This window comes from Schistocerca piceifrons, chromosome 2, assembly GCF_021461385.2.
Source record: "Schistocerca piceifrons isolate TAMUIC-IGC-003096 chromosome 2, iqSchPice1.1, whole genome shotgun sequence".
Lineage (NCBI taxonomy): Eukaryota > Metazoa > Arthropoda > Insecta > Orthoptera > Acrididae > Schistocerca > Schistocerca piceifrons.
The window spans coordinates 1,045,833,465-1,045,844,129 of record NC_060139.1 but is presented as its reverse complement, the minus strand read 5'-3'; positions in this window follow the sequence as shown (position 1 = coordinate 1,045,844,129).

Here is a 10,665-nt window from a genome sequence, read left to right as displayed (position 1 = left end):
ATTAAAAAATCTTAGCGGTGATCCAAGCACTTTAAAGTCTAAAGCGAAGAGTTTCCTCATGCCTCACTCCTTCTATTCTGTCGAAGAACTCAAGGAAAATTTTAAAAATTAACCTGTCTCCTGTGTTACGTTGTTTATTATATTTATTTAAACTTATGACTTGTCGTCTGCATAGCATTCATATACGTTTCATTTCACCTGTTATTACTCTTTTGTTATAATTTTATGTATTGATTCGTTCCATGATCATGAAGACTTGCTCCTCAATCTGGTCCTACGGAATATAACATATAAAATAAAATACAGTATCTCTTTCTTTAAATAGCACCCTATATTTTTATTTGGTAGTCCACTTCCTCTGCTCAAAACATGCTCAGAAGCGCATAACAGTGTACCGTTCACGTAAACATGACGCTATTAGAAGCATGAGAGAAAATGACGTACCGCACAATGCACATACCTAGGGCAACATTACTTATCCACTTGATACAGCTGACTAAAAAAAAAAAAAAAAAAAAAAAATGGAAAAAAATGGAAAATGGACATAATTCACACAGTGAACCGTCATTAGTAGAACGTTTGTGTGAGTGCAGTGGATGCCAATGAAGAGAAGGTAGAAGTGAAACTTATCACTTACGGAAAACTTAAGCTAGCAGAATAATAATGTCGGGCCGTTTGTTTACTTCCAACCCCAGCATGTGGACGAGTTACGTTATCCTCTGTACCTGCAGTGTGCTGGTAGTCTAAACGAGACTCAAATGCAGTTTTATGTTACGTTTCGAATGGCGTTATGTTTACGTGAATGGTACACTGTGATGCGTTTCTCAACAGGTCTAGAAGGGAGGAAGTGGATTACCGAATAAAAAAGTACAGGTTGTTATTTAAGAAAGACGTGCTGCTGTTCATATCTTCCTAACGAACGAAGTTACAAGAAATGCAGTCCTTCTGGATAACGTCCACCTGGCAGCTAAAGAACTTTAGCTTAGTATACTTTTTGTATTTCGCTGCTGGACAGAGAGTTGATTTGCAGCTGTCAAGATAGACAGGACAACCTTAGTATATGTATATGAGGTCTTTAAGGTATATCTCGTTTTCTCTGCTAGTTAGTTACATGTTCCAAAATCATTTGAACGATTATTTTATCTCAAAGATGGGGAACGAGTCATTTTACAGGATATGTAAACATGATTAACGTTAACATTAATGAACACATTATTATTTCATTCCTACTCATGCAGCTTCACTTAAAAATAAGTTTTTTTGCTGGCTACCAGTTTTCAAGAATAAATTCGTCAATGAAATATAAGGAATTAGCCAGGAGAAATAATTTTAAATTAGATTTAAAACTTGCTTCAGTAAATGTCAGACACTTTATGTTACTGGACAAATGATCAAAAAAATTTTACTGTTGCACGTTGAACTCCTTTGTGCCAGTGACAGCTCTAACAATGGGTAATGAAGGTAATTTTTCCCTCTAGTGTTTTAGGTATGTACATTACTGTTCTTCTGAAATTGTGATGGATTATTTATGACGAATTTCATTAGCGAATATATGGTTGTGACGTCGCTGTTAAAATACCCAGCTCCGTGTAGAGGTGCCTACATGACGTACGTGGGTGAACATCACATATTATTCGTACTGCTCGCCTTGTGGAATCGATATTTTCTTTCTAAGTGACGAAATATCCCAGAAAATTATTAGTATGAAATTACTGAGCGGAAATAAGCAAAATATATGAGGAGGCTGGTACGTTAGCAATGATACGAAGAACAAAAGTAGCAGAACTTAATTGTTTGAGAAGCTCCGTAATACTCTTTTTCTAGTTCAAGTTTTCATTGATGTGGACATCCAAAAATTTGGATCGTTGTACCCTCCTTACTGACTCCTGCGCATGTGCTACATCAATTGTTGGAATGACTCTATTTGTTTTGCAGAACTGATTGTAGTGTATTCTTTCAGTATTTAGAAAGAGTTCATTTTGTGAGAACCACGTAATAATTCTTTGTAAAACATTATTTGCCAACTCTTCTGTTGCTTTCACTCTAATGGGATTTGTTACAACACTAGTCTCGTCTGCAAAAACTAGCGATTTTGCTTCTTGAATGTTAAGTAAAGGACTTACACATGCACAAGGAATAGGAATGGACCCAAAATTGAGCCCTGTGGGTCTCCCTTTATGATTTTTACCCCATTCACTAAAATCTTATGCCTTTCCGACATTACATTATCTGAATTATTCACCACAACTTTTTGCATTCTGTTTGACAAGTATGCTTCAGACCAACTGTGTGTAAAGCCTTTAGTCCCATAAAATTTAATTTTTTCAAACAGAATGTCATGATGTACACAATTAAACGCCTTGGAGAGATCACAAAAAATACCAATTGGTGATACATTATTATTTAAGGCTTGTACTGTTCGATGAGTGAATGTATAAACAGCATTCTCACTCGTGCATCTTTAGAGTCTAAACTGGAATTTACAATTAGGTGGAGTGATTACGAGTCTGTGATGACAGCTGGATGCATCTGCGTATGGTACGCCTTGGGTACTGTGCACTCGGCAGTGTGGATGCGGAGTGAACAATGAAGAGGCTCTGGAGCGAGTTGGCACACAGCTTTCCACACTGTCCTTCGGCGAGAAGAATGTCTTGGTGTGACCTTTCTGAAATATCGCCACCGCCTCAGGACGCCGGCCCTCCACCGTGCAGGATGCTGTCTGTGTGCACCAAAGACTACATTTAAATTCATTTAGCCAGCAATGAACAACACCCGCGCAGTTCCGTCTACGTTATTTGTATCTGAACCAACTTTTTAATTAAAGTGTACGATATTTCTTATTATCGACGTCTACAAAACGTGTAGCACTGCTAACTAAAGGCAGCTACTAAAGAAGGACTACGCTTTTTCTTTGTTTGAGAATTAGGTCAGAAGCGTTACAGAAGCCACGTTTTGCAACACACGTGTCACTGAAAAGAAAATTTCTCGTAATTTCTCGGAAACCAACCAGATTAATCCCTCGTAGAACAGCCCATTAACTTCGTCGTATCAGTCATTCTTGCTGGATTATTATTGCATATTAAATGCAATAGACCACTGCTCGCTAGACGACTAGGCACGCATCTTCCAAAGGTGTGCAGCCTAGTCTGAAAGTCCGTTATCTAGTAAGTTCGGTACTGAAGATAAATGTTTAGATGTGCATAATGTCCGTGTGAGAGTGCACCTTCTTCCTAGCGCATTTAAATTAAAAATCTGTCACCGCATTCGGTGAAAAATATTAGGAAGCACGGAGCAATTTTTTACGTAAATGTCAGCGGGAACATTTATTTCCACTGGTAGGTTGTTCAGTCTTTTATTATAATGTGCGATGCTTCGTACCGACGCTCCAGGTTGAAGATACCCGTTTGGTAAAACTCCGTATTCTGCTGCGTGAAGTTGTCGGTAACTGCTTGCTACACATCCTCGTCCGACCATTAAAGGCACATTTTGAGGACAAGTAATCTTATAGGTCGGACGACCACAGCCAAAAAACTAGTACATAGTGTGAAGGACAATCAAACAATTTAAAATCAGAGATGATAAAATACTTAATATTAAACTTGAGTGAAAGTCCAAATCCGCAATAGCTGTTTATTGTGTTTTCCCTGTGTGACGACCGATTTCATAGCCTGAAGATATATCTTCAGGTCATATAATACTACATGAACCACGAATTCCAAGGTAGAAACGCGCGTAAAAAAATGTCACTCCCCGGTAAAATCTTGGATGCTCATCTGCCAATTCATGATAGTTTTACCTAAGACTGACATGTTTTAACGCGCATTTGTATCTTGGAATTCGTGGCACATGAAGTATTAGTCTTATATGACCTGCAAATATACCTCCAGAGTATCAAACCGGTCATCATACAGGGAAAACACAGTAACAGCTATTTCGGATTTGGACTTTCACTCAGATTTAATGTAGACTGTTTTACCATCTTTGATTTTAAATTGTGTGATTGTCCTTCACATTATGTACTTTTTAAGGAATCGAAAGCGTGATAATCGCATGGGGAGAGATCAGCCCTAAAGGACGCGTGCTGGAGTGTCTGCTACTTGATCTGCCGTAACTTCAGCGTTATAACATTTGCGACGCGGGAACGTGCGTTAACATGCACCCCTTGGCGCACCATTCCATTTAGACAGCCCTGTTGCCCACACAAATCTTCCTTCCCCGATAGATGTCTACAGTTGTTTGTCCTCCGACAGCCAAGAAAGGAATAACAGGACGGTTGTCCTTTTTGGACGCATTTGGTAATACGTCGCCATAGTTCACGTTTCCGCAAGTCCCATAGTGCTCAGAGCCATTTGAACCATTAATGGTACTCCCACTGGTTTGATGCAGTCCACCACGAATTCATCTTCCGTGGTAATCTCTCCATCTCATAGTAGCCCTCGCATCCAACGTCCTCAATTATTTGTTGGGTATATTCCAATCACTGTCTTTCCCTGCACTTTCTACCCGTTAAACCTCCGTCAAGTACCATGCAAGGTATTCCATGATACCTTAACACTCATCCAATCATCCTGTCCCTCCTTCTTGTCGATATTTGCCACGTTCCTCTTCTCATCGATCTTACTGCGAACCTCCTCACTCATTTTAAGTCGGTCTAATTTTCAGGATCCTTCTGTAGCACCAAGTGTCAAACGCTTGCATTATCTTCATTCCTGGTGTCACCATAGCCAAAAATGTTCAAATGTGTGTGAAATCTTATGGGACTTAACTGCTAAGGTCATCAGTCCGTAAGCTTACACACTACTTAACCTAAATTATCCTAAGGACAAACACACACACCCATGCCAGAGGCAGGACTCGAAGCTCCGCCGGAACCAGCCACACAGTCCATGACTGCAGCACCCGAGACCGCTCGGCTAATCCCGCGCGGCTCACCACAGTCCATGATCCTCTTGCGCACAAGGCTGTACTCCAAACGCACAATCTAAGAAATTTATTTTCAAATTAGGTCTATATTTGATGCTAGTAGACTTCTTTTGGCCAAGAATGCTCTCTTCGCCTCTGCTTCAAATGTAAAGATGCTGCATTTCTATAAATACACGGTGTTTTAATTTCAAAGGAAATAAAAACCATTACATTATTAGTTATACAGGATATCATTTACAAAACCGGTGTCTGTGAATATGTCAAATATGGTTTATGTTATTAAATGCTTGCACTAATAAATATTTGTTCCTTTAGAAATAAAATACATTTAAAATGATTGAAAAACTGTGCCTCCTAACTCTGTTCATTCAACATGTTTTCAGAAAACTTTTCTATGTTTATCATTATTTCTAATTATTCTAGTACATAAAGTTTTCTTGCCACGGTTTTCTGTGTATAATAGAGCTGTTATGGATCTCGCTTAGTCTGTGTCTGTTAACGTACATGTACATTTGTTTGGACTCGTTTTTACAAAATTTGCTGAAGAATAAAAAGTGTATATATGTACATAAACAAGTTTACTAATAGTGTGCTTCAAAATCATGTATCCGCCACTGGGAACAATAAATGGTTTTCCCATTTGTATTAGTTCTGTAAACATATATTTGCAATGTTCCCGAATTGTAACATACCATTGTAATCTTACCAGGACTAGAATTAACCTAAATCTGGGAAAACAATAAATGTAGACTGTCAAAACACCTGAAGATGAGCTCCCAGGACTGTAAATCAACGTAAATTGAAATAAAATTACGACTGTGACTAAATGCGGATGTTCTTTATTTTGGAAAGTAATACTGACAGCATTAGATAAAATTAAGATCACTTTGTTCTTGGCCTTCCATACTCTGTTGACTGCTGCTTCTAGATCGTGTAGATCTTGTATATTACCCCTCTTTCCCTGCATCTTACTCCTGTTTTCCTGAGAATCTCGAATATCTTGCTCAACTTTACATTGTCAGATGCTTTCTTGTACGTCGACACACAGTACGACCGTGTCTTGATTCCATTATAAAGTACAACTTCAAAACTGCCTCTCTGGTGCCTTTACTTTCCCTAAAGCTAAACTGATAGTCAACTAACGGAGTCTGTTTTATTTTCCATCTCTCTTTGTATTATTCTTGTCAGCAACTAGCTGAAGTGTCGTTCGCCTTATGTGATCGCAAGTCTTCTAAAGATCTGTTAAACACTAACTCCTTATGTCATCCAAATCGACTCATATTTCTTCTTCTCTCACTTCATCAGACAATTCCACTCCCTTGTAGAAACCTTCAATGTACTCTTTTCACCTATTCGCTCTTTTCTTTGCATTTAACAGTGGAATTTCTCTTATACTATTAATGTTCACGCCTTTGCTTTTAACTTCATCTAAAGTAGCTTTTTACCTATTGTCTGAAGCGTAACATTTTGCCAAACTGGCTATCATCGCATGAACTAAAACATATATTTACTTTGTACGAATGCTTGGTTTCGCAGCGATGTATCCCAATAAAATCTTCTCTGACTTCCAGCCGCGTCAAGAGTTTAAAGTGGCTCGAGCTTTCCACCGAGCACTCGTAGGTCACTGTCAAACGCAGTGATTGCCAATGGGCTTCTGATACGCCCTTACATAGTCTAGCTTCTGGCTGTGACGTCACTGGAGCTTACGATATCGCCATGTATAGGCATATGTTGATGCTGTGTTCGATGCGACCGCTTTAACCTGGCGATCGCTGGATTTCCCGCTGTGATCAGCTGCAGGCCGCGGTCTTGTGTTGAGAGTGTTGTCAGTGACATTCATGTGAATGGCTTTTGTAATTGCGCTGTTCGAGAACTCCACGACAGTGTCGTCAAATTTTATCCGGCGTCCGTTTTCTAGAGTCTGCTCAGCGGTACGATAGATGATTTTTGGGGTACGATAGCCTATAAAACCTCTCATGCTTGTTCCTGCGCTGTTCTACAATGCACACTGTTTGTCCGATGTAAGACTGGTCCTACTCGCAAGGTATTTTGCAGGCCCCCAGGTTTTCTGAGCCCTTCGTGTCTTTAACTAGTCTCACTAATTGCGGCGTTTTTGAGCGAGGCTTGAAGATCGATTTAATTTTTTGCCTCTTCAGCAGGTAGCTTATCCATCCCTACATGGAGCCGCAAGAGCCACGCAGCCCTTCGACAGTGGTCTTATCACGATTCGTGATTGACGCCACATCATTTATTTTGTGAAAACGTTACGTAGCTCTGCTTATGGGGGCAGGTTATTGGCGCCTGATATCTTCCTTCCACGATGCACCAACGCTTGTAACACATTAAGAGTTTGTACCGGGTGACGAGGCTTGATGGAGTGTACGTAGAGGTCGGTGTTGGATACGTTTCCTACAGACGCTGAGGCCAAGGGATCCACTACGATTGCAGCGGACAAGGACGTCGAGGAAGGGCATGGCATCACCATTTTAGACTTCCATAGTGAACTGTATGCTAGTGTTAATGCTGCTGAGAGGTCCCAGGAACACAGCCGGCTTTCGCAACAACACGGTACGCACCACAGATCCTCCAAAATATTATAATCTTGAAGGACTTGGTCATTGTGAATGTCATTTTAACACATAATGTCTTAGAGCATTTCATACATAGTGCTTTCTCTTCCTTCAAAGAATCTACGTTACAGAGCTGCAGCCTGAAAGGAACCTGCAATATTAGGTCACCCGGAGACATTTCATGTGACGCTCGGATGTAGAGTGGAACGCAATATTGAGCTCATACAGGGTGACAATTATTCAACTATATGAAAAAACGTAAAACAAACTACGGTGTGCATACGCTTTATTCAACATGTAAACGACACTACAGATAATCCGATTTAGGTTACGACATGTTCTACATGCCTGCCATTATTGGCGATGATGTGGCGCAGACGAATAGCGAAATTCTGCATGACTCGCTAAAGTGTCTGAACATCGATGTTGTCGATGATCTCCTGGTCAACAGTGCTTTTGGGGTTATTGCTGTACACCTTGTCCTTAATATAGCCCCACAAAAAGGAGTCGCATGAGTTTAGATCCGGAGAATGTGGCGGCCAATTGAGGTCCATGCTAGTTGTCTCTGGGTACACCAGAGCCAGAATACGGTCCCTAAAGTGTTCCTCCAGGACATCAAACACTCTCCTGCTTCGACGGGGTCGAGCTCCGTATTGCGTGAATCACATCTTGTCAAAATCATGGTCACTTTGGATAATGGGGATTAAATCATCTTCCAAAACCTTGAAGTACCGTTCGGTAGTCGCCGTCCCATCAAGGAATACCGCGATTATTATTCATTGCACACCACACAGTCACCCGTTGAGGGTGCAGAGACTTCCCGATCGCGAAATGCGGATTTGCAGTCCCCTACGCTAATTTTGCTTATTGAGGAACCGATCCGAATGAAAGTGGTAAACCAAATCATATTCACATCAATTCCTGTTCGTCAATTCTGTGGACAGTAGTGTTGGCGAAACACAACCGCTGTTCCATGGCTCTGGGGCTTAATGGCTGATGGGTTTGAATTTTGTATACGAAGAGATGCGGTCTTCAACAACTATTTGTTGCAGTGTCTCCCAGTTGATTCCCACCTGTTGTGCAGCTCATCTGGTCGATTTCCTGGGGCTGGTTTGAAACACATCGCGAGTCTACTCGATGATTTCAGGAGTTTTCACCCTTTTTGCATGACCGATATTGCCAACACTGTCATAACTAACAGTAACCGTTCTCTCGAACTTGCGAATCAAATTCCTGATTGTTAGCACACTTGGACCGGTTGTCTTCAGCTGGAACTCGGTCGCAAACTTTGTTTGAGCCGCAGTTCGGCTGTTATTGCTCGCATAGTAGGCTTTCACAGACGCTTTGCACTCACGCAGGCTGTTGGGTTAGGTTTGGTTTGATTTGGTGGAAGAGACGAAACAGCGCGGTCGTCGATCTCACTGGATTAGGGAAGGGTGGGGAAGGCAGTCGGTCGTGCCCTTTCAAAGGAACCATCCCGGCATTTGCCTGAAGCGATTTAGGGAAATAACAGAAAACCGAAATAAGGATGGCCGGATGCAGGATTGAACCGTCGTCCTCCCGAATGTGAGTCCACTGTGCTAACCACTGCACCACCTCGATCGGTAGGCAGACTGTAACGTGACATTTTCATGTGCAGATGGACGACACCATCAAGACACGTACGCATGCGCAGAGTAATTCCCATCATGCCCCGCGGCCAACCGAGCAGTCTTAACGTTCTAACGCAAACCGTTCAGAATTTACGACGATTTTGTTCCGTATAGTTCAGTAATTGTCACCCTGGAACTAGACAGTAGCGAGCTAGTAAATTACTTGTGTCAAAAGGGCTGGGAATGTCGCTATGCTGGAGGGTTTAATAAAAAAATACTTCTCTTTCCGTGTCTTTGAAATCCAGCACTTTTCATATATACCCGCACAATGTAGTCATTAAATTTTAATACGATAAATGGTCTAATACACTCTTCTAAGCCGGCCGGGGTGGCCGAACGGGTCTAGGCGCTTCAGTCTGGAACCGCGCGACCGCTACGGTCGCAGTTTCGAATCCTGCTTCCGGCATGGATGTGTGTGATGTCCTTAGGTTAGTTAGGTTTAAGTAGTTCTAAGTTCTAGGGGACTGATGACCTCAGAATTTAAGTCCCATAGTGCTCAGAGCCATTTGAACCACTTGTACACTCTTCTAATCTTCATCGTTTGGACTGGCTGCTCTTTCATTTGGCCTGTTTGCAGTTAAAATTGTTGGATGTAAGGCCCGTCTGTTAAGTAAAAGACTGTTTATTCATGTGATCCAAAGATGTTTCAGCACCTCTGTGCCATTATCAGTGGGTTTTCTGTATTCAGATCTCCGAAACGTGAACAGAATTCAATTGATGACAAATCTACCAAACATAGGTCTCAAGAACAGTTTTTTGTTGTTGTTGCCATTACCTTAACTTGCCATTATTTCCACATGGAGGACCATTTGTACAAGTACAAGGGACTTTCAGTAAGTAATGCATCACAGTTTTTTGTGAAAGCAGGTTGGTTTTATCCAGTATTCCAATATCCAATATTATTCCCCACTCTTTTTGCCACATAACCCTATTTTCCAAAACAATCCCTGTTCAGTGCGACGTCCTTACGCCACCTTACTGGGAGGGCCTCTACTTTATGCCTGTATATTACCACTCTACTGATTGACGACGAAGCCAATGTCTTGCAGCATCAATAATCTCTCCATCATCCACGTAGTGCTTGCCGCAGAGTGCATCATTCATTGGGCCAAAGAAACAGAAGTTAGAAGGTGCGACATCTGGCTTGTGGGGTGGATGAGAAAAACAGTCCAATGAAAGTTTGTGAACTCCTCTCGGGTGTGCATAGTTGTGTAGGGCCTTGCGTTTTGTCATGGAGAAGGAAAAGTTTGTTTGATCAACTCGAATGAGTGTCCCCGCAGCTACTAACATTGCAGGAGTCACGACTGCGTGCGGCCGAGCCGGTAAGCGGGAGATCGGACAGGTTTGCGCCACCTTGTGGCGATTACGTCAAATGCCTCACCAAACAATTCACCGTGCTTTTGTTCACTTTCCGGTCTCCGTAGACATTCTGCAAGCACCTACGAATATCTGCGACGCTCTGCTTTTCCATCAAAAGAAACACAGTGACAGCTGTTAGCTTGCATCCCAACTCCGTTACA